The sequence below is a fragment of the Vespa velutina genome, chromosome 8, assembly GCF_912470025.1.
Source record: "Vespa velutina chromosome 8, iVesVel2.1, whole genome shotgun sequence".
NCBI classification, from domain to species: Eukaryota; Metazoa; Arthropoda; class Insecta; order Hymenoptera; family Vespidae; genus Vespa; species Vespa velutina.
In genome coordinates, this window is record NC_062195.1 from 2,568,321 (window position 1) to 2,580,820 (window position 12,500).

Here is a 12,500-nt window from a genome sequence, read left to right on the forward strand (position 1 = left end):
TTTTTTTTTTTTTTTTTTTTTGAGAAATACTGAAGCATAAATTTTGTTTTTACATGGTGAACAAATCTTTAACATAAATTCATACGTTTTTAATTATAAATTCTCTAAGTGGGAAAGAGTGTGGGAGGATATCTGAAATATTACTAGATTTATTGATAATAAATTCTGTTGGACACTTTTTCTTATGACACTTATTATATATATATATATATATTATATACATAAAATATGAGAATTGTAAGACAGAATATAATTATTGATCGAGAGTATCAATCGAAACCACAACAAAGGATTCTGGTATCTCCCAAAGCTGATCCCTTAAGTTGCTGATACAGAGAAGGACAAATACCAGAGAGAGAGAGAGAGAGAGAGAGAGAGAGAGTGATAGATGTATCATTGTAAAATTCCTGGAATTTCCGTTCGGTTTAGCCACATGTTAGTATGTGTGTGTTTGCGTGTGTATGCGTTTGTGTTTATACGTATTTAGGTTTAACGCACAAAGCCATATCAAGACGCATTTGACCGCACAATTTCGGACTACGGTTCGCTAATTTCATGACGTACGACGTTCAAAGGGTCACTATGTCAGTATATATAGAGGTCCCATCGTCAGGTATCTACCTACCTACCTACCTAGCTACCTATCTATCTATCTATCTATGTACTTACGACGTCCTTCGATTCGCTACATTCGTATTACATTCCGTCTAACATGAACAGAACTTTGATTCAGTCTTGTCCTTTATGTGCTAAGAGAATCATCCTGTCGGATAGATAAACAGATAGATACGATAGATATAGATCCATCCAATACCATGATCGTTTGATCGAATCTATCAGAATATAATCGATTAGAATCGATGAGATTTCTTTAAATATATTTTTCAAATTTCTTTTTTATTTATTTTACACGAATTAAATACGATATATATAACGAATTAAAACTATGAGACGACGAATTATTAACATTAAATATTTACATTATAATTGAATATTCGTAATATGTATTCGAATAGTTTCAAATGTAACAAAGTTTTCATTTATTTTATATAATCATTCATTGTTTGAACATCCGTAACTTCAAATATTCTCAAATAAAACTAATTAAGTATATCGGAGTATAAAATTGAAACGGAAGAGAAAACCCGTACTAATATATCAAATTAATAAGGGATTATGATAACAAAATTATTCAAGATTTTACATAACACAGACAAAGACACACACACGCACACATACACACACACACACGTGCATACACACATATATATATATATATATATAGAGAGAGAGAGAGAGAAAAAGTTAATAATAATAACGAGAGATGGTGGATATTAAATCGTTCGTAGTTACTCGTAATATCTTTCGAAAGCTAAAATATCTCACGTCTTGTGCTACAATTTTCGTGATCAAGCAAGCAATGAAAAGCTGTGGAAGAAATATATATATATATATATATATATATATATATATATACATACATGTCCACACACACACACACACACACACACACACATATATATATATATGAATCTTATATATATGTACAAAAAAAAGAGAAAGAGAAAGAAACAGTGAAAAAGAAGAGAGGGATGTTAGAACGATAGGCGAGGGTAGAGCTGTGTCATCTTCACGGATGACGTCTCCATGGATCATGGATTACGTCGCAGCATCCCTTCCTCTCCATCACTTGATTGCTCGACTACGAAGAAGACTGACGCGGAAAGTTCTCGGCAAAACGGGTAGGTAACTGAGATAAGTTACGAGGGTGTGTTCTCCACCATCGCCTGTGGTCTCTCTCTCTCTTTCTCTCGTCTAGTCTCTAGAATGAAGAGACGTGAAAGAAACAGAGAGAGGGAGAGCGAGAGAGAGAGAGAGAGTATGTGTGTTGGAACGAAAGGAAAGAGAAAAGAAACGATGCTACGTAGTAGAGAAGCGAAAATGAAAGAGAGAGAGAGAGAGAGAGAGAGAGAGAGAGAGAGAGAGAAGGAAAACTTTAAATCCATGTAAAAAGGAAGAAAGAGTGTCGTCGTTCTCCGACGCTTATCCCGGAGATAAATGATTTCATGCTCGGCTTACGACGCGTCATCGTCGTTGTCCTCGTTTCTCTTCTTCCTTCATCTCTCTTTCTCTCTCTCTTTCTCTCTCTCTCTCTCTCTCTCTCTCTCTCTCTTTCTCTATATCTTTATTTCTTCCTTTCTCTTTTCGGTTTTTCTATATTCGTGAAAAGCATTGCTCACGTGTAGATACATATGTTGTTGCATACTCTATACATATCAACGTATATATATATATATATATATATATATATATATATATATATATATATCTGCTTACATGAACAGGTGTAACGCATACGCGACAAAGTTTTCCCCTCCAAATAGAAGATGATCTTTTATACTTTCAAAGCTTGCTCGCGTTCTTCTTCTTCTTCTTCTTCTTCTCTCTCTCTCTCTCTCTCTCTCTCTCTCTCTCTCTCTCTGTGTCTTTCTCTTTCTAACTCTCTCTTTCTCTCTTTCTTTCTTTCTCGCATCGTCGAACGAGTACGCTATCGTATTCAAAAATTCAAAGCTACATGGGACAAGTTAAAGGTAAAATAAGTTATATATACCTTAAGAATATATATGTCTGATTTGTTAAAGATTTTCCTATGGAATAATATATATCCCGTTCTATCTCGTACACTTTGTTTATTTATTTCTTTTTTTCCCCTCGCTCGAAGCTTACACGTCGAATCTATGATGTTAATGATTACGTAGGAATTAACGAAAAGTAATGAAAAAGAAAAAAAGAAAAAAATAAATAAATAAATAAATAAATAAATAAATAAATAAATAAATAAATACAGAAAAGAAAAAAGATCTTCTCGTCTCGAATCTAACAATCAATGTTAGAAAAAAAAAATCTTCATTTCTCCTGCAATAATACAATAATAAAGCCTATCATCTTATTTCGTATCTTGTTAATTTTTTTCTTAAATATATATATATATATATATCGTTTAATAAATAAGATTTATAATGATCAATATCGTGGTATTAGTTAAGATAATCGCTTTTCTTATCTAGCGACGTTTCGGACCTCTCTTCTTTACAAAAGAAAATTATCGAACGATAGACAGAGAGGACGTAGAGAAACTTGGTAAAGCAAAAAGAGAAGAAAAAAAGAAAAGATAGAAAGAAAAAAGGAAAATAAAAAAAAGAAGAAAAAGAAGGAAGAAGAAAGAAAGAAAGAAGAAGAAGAAGAAGAAGAAGAAGAAGAAGAAGAAGACGAGCAAGGAAAGACGATCGCGAAAAGAGATTTGATCGAAGTCCCTCCTCCCTTGTCCTATCCTCTCATCTCATCCCTCCTCCCCATTCGTTTTAAGATAATTTTCTTCGAGCTCGAACATAAGACGTAGACGCACGCGCGCGCGCGCGAGAGAGAGAGAGAGAGAGAAAGAGAATAAAGTCGAGTGCCAAGAACGTACGCTATCTAACGTAGTGTAACCTCTTTCGAAATAAAAGCAAGAAAAAGTTTAACTTGTGCCGTATTATCGTAAGTTCAATACGAATATCGGCGTGATTTTAGTTTTAAACGGAAACTCAAGCTTTAAATTCGACGAGCGACGACACGATTATTATTCGATCGAAACGACGATAATCGAGTAGAAAAAAAAAGGACGAACAAAGAAAGAAAGAAAGAAGAAGAAAAAAGAAATTTAATGAATGAATGAAAGAAAGAAAGAGAGAGAAATATAAGATCGTAGAATGAAGAGAAGAAAACATATGCACGCACATACACACAGATACAAAAATGCACGCACGTATGTACGCACACACGGTTAGAAGAGCGGAGAGGCTTTTTCATAAGTAAGCAGGTAATACAAAATTTCACTGAGAATACAATTTTTCCTCTCATACGTATGCTACTTCCATGATCTTTTCTATTATAATACAGTCATGCGTTCGCATGACGTGGCACAGGGACGATAACGTAAACGCAAACGAAAACGAAGAACCAAACGAAAATGAAAATGAAAATGAAAATGAAAATGAAGAGACGAAGATGAAGTTAAGAACGATGAAAACTACAAGAAGCCAGAAGGCAAGAAGAAAAGCAGATTCAAGTCTTCCGTATATTCGTCTCATTGATTTTCAAATAACGTTCCTTGCCGAAGCAATAACATTGTCCTTTCTCTCTTTCTATCTATTTATCTACTCCTCTCCTTTTCTCTTTCTCCCTCTCTCTCTCTCTCTCCATCTCTCTATCTCTCTATCTCTCTATATCTATATCTATATCTTTATCTATATATATATGTATATCTTTCTTGGGCGTGCGTGCGTTCACATAAAGGAAGCGCAAAAGGAACGAAATCGCAAAAATCAGCTTCCATTCTCGTTCATAACCACGAATTTTCTATTCCCAGGGATCCAACAGTGACGCTGATTCCACAAATATTTGTCTGTCTCTCGGAACGGTGACGAAGGAGGAGGAGGGTTTATAGACGAATGAGATAAAACGGGATGGATTCGGAGGGACGAGAGGGAGATGAGGTGAGATGAGACAAGGAACGTGGAGGTGTAGTGTGAAAGGGAGATGATGCGAGGGCGCGAAGGAAGGATGATGGTGCCTTTTTGGGGGAAAAGGGTGGAGTAAAAGCGTGCTTCTTATCCCAAACGACACTCCTCTGCGAGATCAACAAATCCTCTTTTTTATTCGATGACTCCATGGTGTGAGACAAAACGTAGAGGGTGCGCGGTCTTCTCGTTCACGGTATAAAAGCTGGATGAAAGAGGAGAAGAAGAAAAAGAAGAAGAAAGAGAAAGAGGATGATAAAGAAGAAGAAAAAGAGAAGGTGGTGGAGGAGGAGGAGGAGGAGGAGGAGGAAAAAAGAGGCCGAAGGAGTAGAAGCGTTTCAAGCGGCTTAGTTTCGCAGCGTGAAAGATTTGTCGCATTAGCATAATTTTAAAGAGTTCTCCGTTTCCACGAACGCGAGGATTTACACGAAAGTAAGGTAGTAACTGGCGTATCTTTCTTCTCTCTTTCTCTCTCTCTCTCTCTCTCTCTCTCTCTCTCTCTCTATTTCTCTCTTTCTCGCGTAGCTACAGGGCAAAATACTGAGAGAGACAGACAGAGAGAAAAGTTTAAAGTCTCAGTTTCTGCACGACTACGGTGTTAAACCAGAAAACCATTTTTCCGTGGGCATACCATGAAGGGATACGAAACGATCTGTTATCTTATTTTTCCTTACATTCTCATCCTCCTTGTACTTTTCTCCATCCTCCTCCTCTTTCTCATTCTTCTTCTCCTTCTCTTTTCTTCTTTTTTTCTTTTTTCTTTTTATATCTCTTTCTATTCGAAGCTCACCAATGCCGAGGAGGAAGAAGGCTTACCCATCAAAAAAGTTTGACGAACTTAGAAACACCAAGAACTCCATTAAACTTCTCTGTTTCCATTTACGATATCTTAGCTGAGCCGACCAAGTTGTCAGTAATGGATACTTTCTCTTATTTAAGTCCTGCTTGCGTACGCGATCACGTATCATCCCTTTCAGATATCATAACTATTGGGTATGCATTTATTGTAACGAAATTAACAACGACGACCGTCGAATATCGAACACAAAAAAAAAAAAAAACGAAAGAGAAGAAAATTCATCGATATTTAATTGTTTTTTTTTTCTTCTTCTTCTCTCCACTTTGTGATCAAAAAAAAAAAAAAAAAAAAAAAAAAAGAGAAAACGAAAAAGAAGAAAGAAGGGCAAAAATCGATTCCATTATAAATAATCTTCATAACAAACGATATATTATTGGATCCAATTTTTTTTCATTTTTTTTTTTTTTTTTCTTTGATTTTTATTCAAATAAAGTTTCATTGATTAATCGGCAAAATTCTATTGGATACAAAAGTTATTGAATGAATTCATATATCGATATTAATTATTCAATTTGAATGAAAATCATTTCTATCGTTTCAAACGAATCTATCTTAACATATAAAGGAAAAAAAAAAAAAAGAAAAAGAAAAAGAAAAAGAAAAAGAAAAAAACGTGAACTCGAAATCTTTTCATTGTCGGCTTATTATATGAAAATCTATTAGAGTATTATTCACGAGATTATTATTACTGCTTTTCATAAGCGATACACAATCGGCATGACTAGACTTAGCGCACAAATTACCCGTATTGCCCCGATGCCAAGATCCTGTTATCGTGAATTTGCATTACACGCGTTCGTGAACGTCGGCTGTATAAATAGTCATGCGCATAACCACGCGTTACACCAGATATCCTCCTTACCCCCCGCCCCCCAATCCACACCCTCACCCTCAACCCCCTCCCATCCCATTATCTTCCGGATACGATTGCGGAATCCATAAAGTAGAGGTTCCTATGCCAAAAGCGTTTTGCCGATTAAAAACCATCGGGAGATGGAAATTCGGCCGAGTTTACCTCTAACCGATTACAACGTTCAGACTAATAAGAAAATGCAATTTCCTAATTCGAGAAAACCAGAGAGAGGGAGAGAGAGAAAGAGAATACCCAAAGTATAACTATAATGCTGAGATCCGACTTTTGGAAGAAAGTTTTATTCGTTCATTAACGTACTACTCGAGAGTTCAAAGTTTTACCCTAGGGAACCATGTGGTTTCTTTTCCTCCAACGTAAAAAAAAAAAAGGAATGAAAAAAAAAAAGAAAAAAAGAAAAAAAAGAAGAAAAAAACGATATTGCACACGTTTACCACTATACGCTTTACGTGTTTCACGAATAAACAGCTATATGAGTTGTAATTGAAAAACAAAAGAAAATAAATAAATAAATAAATAAAATAAAATAAATAAAATAAAATAAAATAAAATAAAATGAAATAAAAGAGAGAGAGAGAGAGAGAGAGAGAGAGAGAGAGAGAGATGGAGAGAAAGATAGAAAAAGAGAAAAACACACTGGTGATCACACACAGCCAATATCGAAAAGGAATTGCACATTACGTCTATGTAAATAACTAACTTATCTGCTAGCAAACTCATTGAGTTTAACGTTCAAGCAATTGGGGCCAGTTTGGATTAGTGTTTCCGCGAGAGAAACACTTTTCTTGTTTTTTCTTTTTTTTTTTTTTTTCTATTTTTTTTTTTTTTTTCTTTCTTCCTTTTTCTTCCACCCAATCGATTGACCTCGTCGGGAAAAACGTCGGCAACCAATCTTAGGAAACGTTGATATCCGGCATGTAACGAACTGAACTCGAAACGTAGATACCGTGATACGTACGTACATACACATATAGCAATGTCCAAGGTCCGGTCCATTGCGCGATCGAGTATCCGGCACGTTTGAGTACTTACTTACTTACTTACTCGCATTTAAAATGTATATACGTACATAACCAAGTCTCTTTGTTGATTGTGAAGCTCTGTATTAGTAATAGTAATAGTAATAGTAATAGTAATAGCAATAGTAGTGTTAGTATTACAACTACGAAAACTAGTAATAGTAATTGTGCCCACCAAGCCTGACTTTTATGTCGCTAACCTAAAGTTACTCTCAGATCGGGTTCAGGGCCGTGAAAGTCGAACGCGGACGAGTCCGGCTTCCCTCTCCCTCCCGCCACTCCTCTCGACGACCATTTTCCTCTCCTCACCTCATCTCATCCTCTCTCTCTCTCTCTCTCTCTCTCTCTCTCTCTCTCTCTCTCTCTCTCCTGTCCCCCCTACTATTCTATTCTCTTTTACTTTTCGCTTCTTTTTCCTTCGAAAAGAAGGGAAAGAACCGAGCCGAAGCGATTAAGGAGACGAACGTCGTATGTGGAACAAATTGGCGGCGGGGTAATCGAGCGTTTATTTTCGAATGAGCACGGAGAGAGAAGAGACACGACCTAGATCCGGTCATCTTTTTCTTCCACGACAATAGCAACGATTCTACCCGTTCCAACCACCACCCACCCTTCCTACCCCCTCTTCTTACCCCATCTTACCCCGTTGTCTTCATCCCTCCTATCGAATCCTATCCCTCTCTATCTCTTTCCTTTTCTTTCGTTTCGTTTCATTTCGTTTCGTTTAGTTTCGTTCCGTTCCGTTTCGTTTCGTTCCGTTTCGTTCCGTTTCGTCTCGTTTCTCTCCTCTTTGACCTTTAGTTTTATTCGCGAATATAATCGATCACCAAGAGACATTGTGATTCCTCCACTGCATTTCTTTTTTCCTCCTTTTTTTTATTTTTTCTTTTCTTTTTTTTTTTTTGTTTAATGATTTATACGTCAAATTTTGTTTTCTCTGCGTTTTTCTTTTTTTTCCTCTTTCTTTCTCTCTCTCTCTCTCTCTCTCTCTCTCTCTCACTCGTCGCTCACAACATGAATACGAATGATTGGATAATTGAATATTATACAAAAAAAGATATATGTGATATTTAAAAAAATATTTCTTATTAAAAAATGTTCTCCCCCCGCCAGCCCCCTCCCTCCAAAAAAAAAAACAAAAAAAGTACGAGAATCTTTGACGGAAACAAAATAACGTGAAGTAATGTATCGTAAAAGTCATATCAAAGTTTTGTAAAAATTTTCCTTCGAAATTATTTTCTTCATTTTACATAAACAATCAAACAATAATAACACGATAAATATTATTAAATTTTCAAAGTGGATCTATCGGAATGATAAAATAATTCCTCTCCTTTCTTTTTTCCGCGCTATTTCTAAAATTGCAATTCGCAATTCGATCTTTAATACGTCGATTAAGTCGCAATTGGAATTCGTACGTGCGTATAATAGTTACAATTGAAGTAAAATGTAACGACGTGCCAAGAAAGAAAGAGAAAGAAAAGAGAAAAAAGAAATAAAGAAGAAAAAGAAATAAGAACAAGGAAAAAGAAAAAGAGAAAAGAGACGGAAAAAGTAGAACGAATTGAAAAAAAAAAAAAAAAAAAAAAAAAAAAAAAGAGTTCTACTATACCTCGTGGACAGTCGAGACAGACGAGACGAGACGAGACGAGACGAGACGAGAGGTGAGGTGAGGTGAGGTGAGGTGAGGTGAGGTGAGGTGGAATGAGGTGAAGTGAAGTGAAGTATGGCGAGGTGAAGTGAGGTGAGGTGAGGTGAAGTGAGGAGATGCGTGCAGGACTTATTAGACCATCGTCATTTCCGTGGCGAAACAAACCTCGTCCCACGCTCTTTCCACGCTCATTCGCGCTCTCGAGAGTCTCGTACAACCTTCCTTCGTTCACATCCTGTGATTCAAGCAAGCCTCGTCGTTAAATTGCTTTTTCTTTTGTCGCTCCTACATCTCCCTTTCTCTAACTCCTTCCTTCTTTCTTTTTCTTTCTGTCCCTTTTTTCTTTCTTCCTTTCTTGTTCCTTTTCTCATTCTCTATCTCTCTTCGATCCTTAGTACGATTTTCTTCCATCCGGACTACGAGAGCAACTTGGTAAATACGAAAGACAATTCTCTTTCTTTTTCCATTCTTGACTAATTTTTTCTTTCTTTCTTTCTTTCTTTCTTTCTTTCTTTCTTTCTTTATCATTCAACCATATATTTTATATGTACTTATACTTACTTCTTCCTTTTTAACCCTTTTGTCTTCTTCTTATTAAAATTGCGTTAATATTCAGAATAGTATAGAACGTAACAAAAATTTCCTTTAACTTCTACGATATGTATATATATATACATACGTATATAAATATCTCCATATATATATATATATATAAATTAATATATAGGATTTATCTCGGACAAGGATACAACGTTTTGGTGCGATAACTATTATATGTAAAAATAAGACGACAAAAAAATATATTCTTTTATCATCTTTTGATTTCGAAGTATGAAAATTGCGTCTTTGAAAATTTTCATTAAAAACCTACTAACGTTTTATATCAAAATTATTCGGGTTGGTTAAAAGTCAGAGATCCTCGCAGTTCGAACGATAGAAGCGTACTAAATCGTATGAGAAATAAAGTCGTACCGATTGAAGGAGACAAAATGTAAACATTAAGGAGGACGTCGAAAATGTAAACGAAAGAAAATGTTGTTTATAACGGGTATATAATAAAAGGAGATACATAGTATCGTATAGTACACTGTACGCTTATTCGATAGAATTCTTACGAACACGATATACTGCATATATATATATATATATATGTGTGTGTGTACGTATATATAGGATGTCACGTTTATCTAAAAAAAAAAAAAAAAAAAAAAAAAAAAAAAAAAAAAAAATTGTAATACCTCGTGAGGAACTGAATCTGTCAAAAAAGATTTGTTTCCCCATATTCGTTTGGTACCAGAAGGGTGCCATCATATCATATGGTGCCAATTTTTTTCCTCATTCTATTTTTTTTTCTCCCTAGGTCAAGTGGGGGTGGAAAATTTAAAAGTCAAATCCATTCTTTTTTTCCCTCTTTTTGTTACTTTTTTTTTTCTTTTTTTTTTTTTTTTTTTTTAATGAAACCACTATATGACTTTTTCCCTTTCACATTTCACTGATTTTTTTTAAATATATATATATATATATACATACATTCGTTAAATATATATGTATTTGTGAGTCATGCCATATAAATACCTATATATATCTATAAATAGATATACATAAGTACTTAACATACACTTACATACAGGTATGTAGTATGTATTATATACGATTACTTATTAAGGAGAGAATATGTTAAGTTGAATTTTTTCTATGATTCAAAGATGAACGATTTAATGACAATATTTTGTAAGACTTCCGGTCTGTACAGGAAGTACAGTTCAAGGCACCGCCACTTTAAAAGCAACGCAAAAAGTTCTCCAATTTCGAATCGCTTCGCGCTCGATCGCACGGACTTTGCCAAAATTGTTAAAAAAAAAAAAAAAAAAAAAAAAAAGAAAAAAAACACACACACACACCGCTTTCTTTGATTTTCGAACAACTCCTCCCCCCCCAAACCTTCCCTCTCTATCTGTGTTCGCTTTCGTCTTTGCACTTTTTTTTTTAATTTCTCAACTCATCCCTCCGCTTCGTTTCCCTCATCTTTCCCTGATTATGCAAATAATCGAAGGGATAAAGAAAAATTTAACAAAATACATATATATAAATAAATAATAATAGAAATAAAAAGAAAATAAAAAATAACACATCGTCCGTCCAATCATCGTGATACCTAAACTTGAAAAACTTTATCTTACTCGAAATAATTTCGATAATTAAAATGATCTTTTCTAGAGAAAGTGATAAATTCTATATTAACCTATGGCAATTCGAAAGTTTCCTACAAGAATTTTACAACTTTTGACGTAAACGTTAACGTTCGTTTCGTTCTAAGTCACTTTAACGTATACTCGATTTATTTCTCTCTCCCTCTCTCTCTCTCTCTCTCTCTCTCTCTCTCTCTCTCTCTCTCTTCACCTCCTTCCTTCCTCATCTATTTATCTTATCCTTTTCCAAAGTAGAAAAAGAACTTTTTTAAGAAGGAACATTTCGTTTTCAATTCCCAAACTATCATACGTCTACAAACATATATTTATGTAACTCTATCGATTTTTCTTCGGCCACGAACGATAGTACTTACCGACTGTTCTAGAAAATTCAATTTCGTAGGATTGCCACCAGCTAGAAAAATTCAATTTTTCTATAGGCGAATTTTCCAAACTCGAAATTGCGTATAGACGATGACGACGATTCTAATATCCGTTTAATTTCTCATTCGTTTTCTCAATCCCTACTATCCGCCTCCTATCGCTTTTTCGTTCTCCTTCAAAAAAGGAGAGATTGCGATTCAAAAAATTTATTATAAAAAATTTCTTATATAAAAATTATTAAGATTCTCTAAAATCTTTAAAATCGACGAGACGACGTCTCTACATCGACGTTCTCTTTTTTTCCTTCTCTTTCTTTCTTTCTTTCTTTCTTTTTTTCTGTCTTTTTTTATCCTACTCCCTTAATCGCACACGATCGGATCTTTTGATTGGATTCAGTCGTTAACGACACGAAATAAAAAAAAAAAAAAAAAAAAGCATTGCACGAGTATTAATTTCATTGACTTCGAGTAATCGAACGAGAACTTCGTCGATAATTTTTCCTAATGCTTCTTTCTAATGTTAAACAAGAAATTTTCAACGATTTTAAATGCATCATTAATATGTTTCTCAATATATCTACGTACGTATATATATTGACGTCTCGAAATTATTCGAACGTTCGATAAAAAACAATATTATCGTAATTATTAATCGCGATTATATCTCAAAAAAAGAAAAAAAAAAAAAAGAAAAAAAAAAAAATAATAAATAAATAAAATGACGAATGAATCGTATATTTAGCATGTTACATCATTTCTCATGGAATTAAATCGAAGAGAATGGAAAAAGAAAAGAAAAAAAAAAAACAAAAAAAACAAAAAAAAAAATAAAGAAAAACAGAAAAGAAAAAAAAAATTTCAATCGTAAAATCATGATCCTCCTAACACGTAATTTTTAATTTGCGCTTGTACGCTTCGTCGACGTAATGTTTCATGAATTTGTTATACGATTTATATACGACGATAATC

General features: G+C 34.4%; 1 protein-coding gene and 1 long non-coding RNA gene across 24 annotated transcripts in view; one reads left to right on the top strand and one right to left on the bottom strand.

The window, feature by feature from the left end:
• The window catches only part of LOC124951173, an 88,576-nt gene extending 83,744 nt beyond the window's left edge, over nt 1-4,832 (top strand). For both annotated transcript variants that reach the window (XR_007101537.1, XR_007101538.1), the window contains one exon: nt 4,409-4,832. This is a non-coding gene — a long non-coding RNA (uncharacterized LOC124951173). The remainder of the gene's footprint in view (nt 1-4,408) is intronic.
• Nucleotides 1-12,500, bottom strand: part of LOC124951172 (nephrin) — a 420,175-nt gene that overhangs the window by 194,584 nt on the left and 213,091 nt on the right. The gene's annotated exons all lie outside the window — the stretch shown is intronic.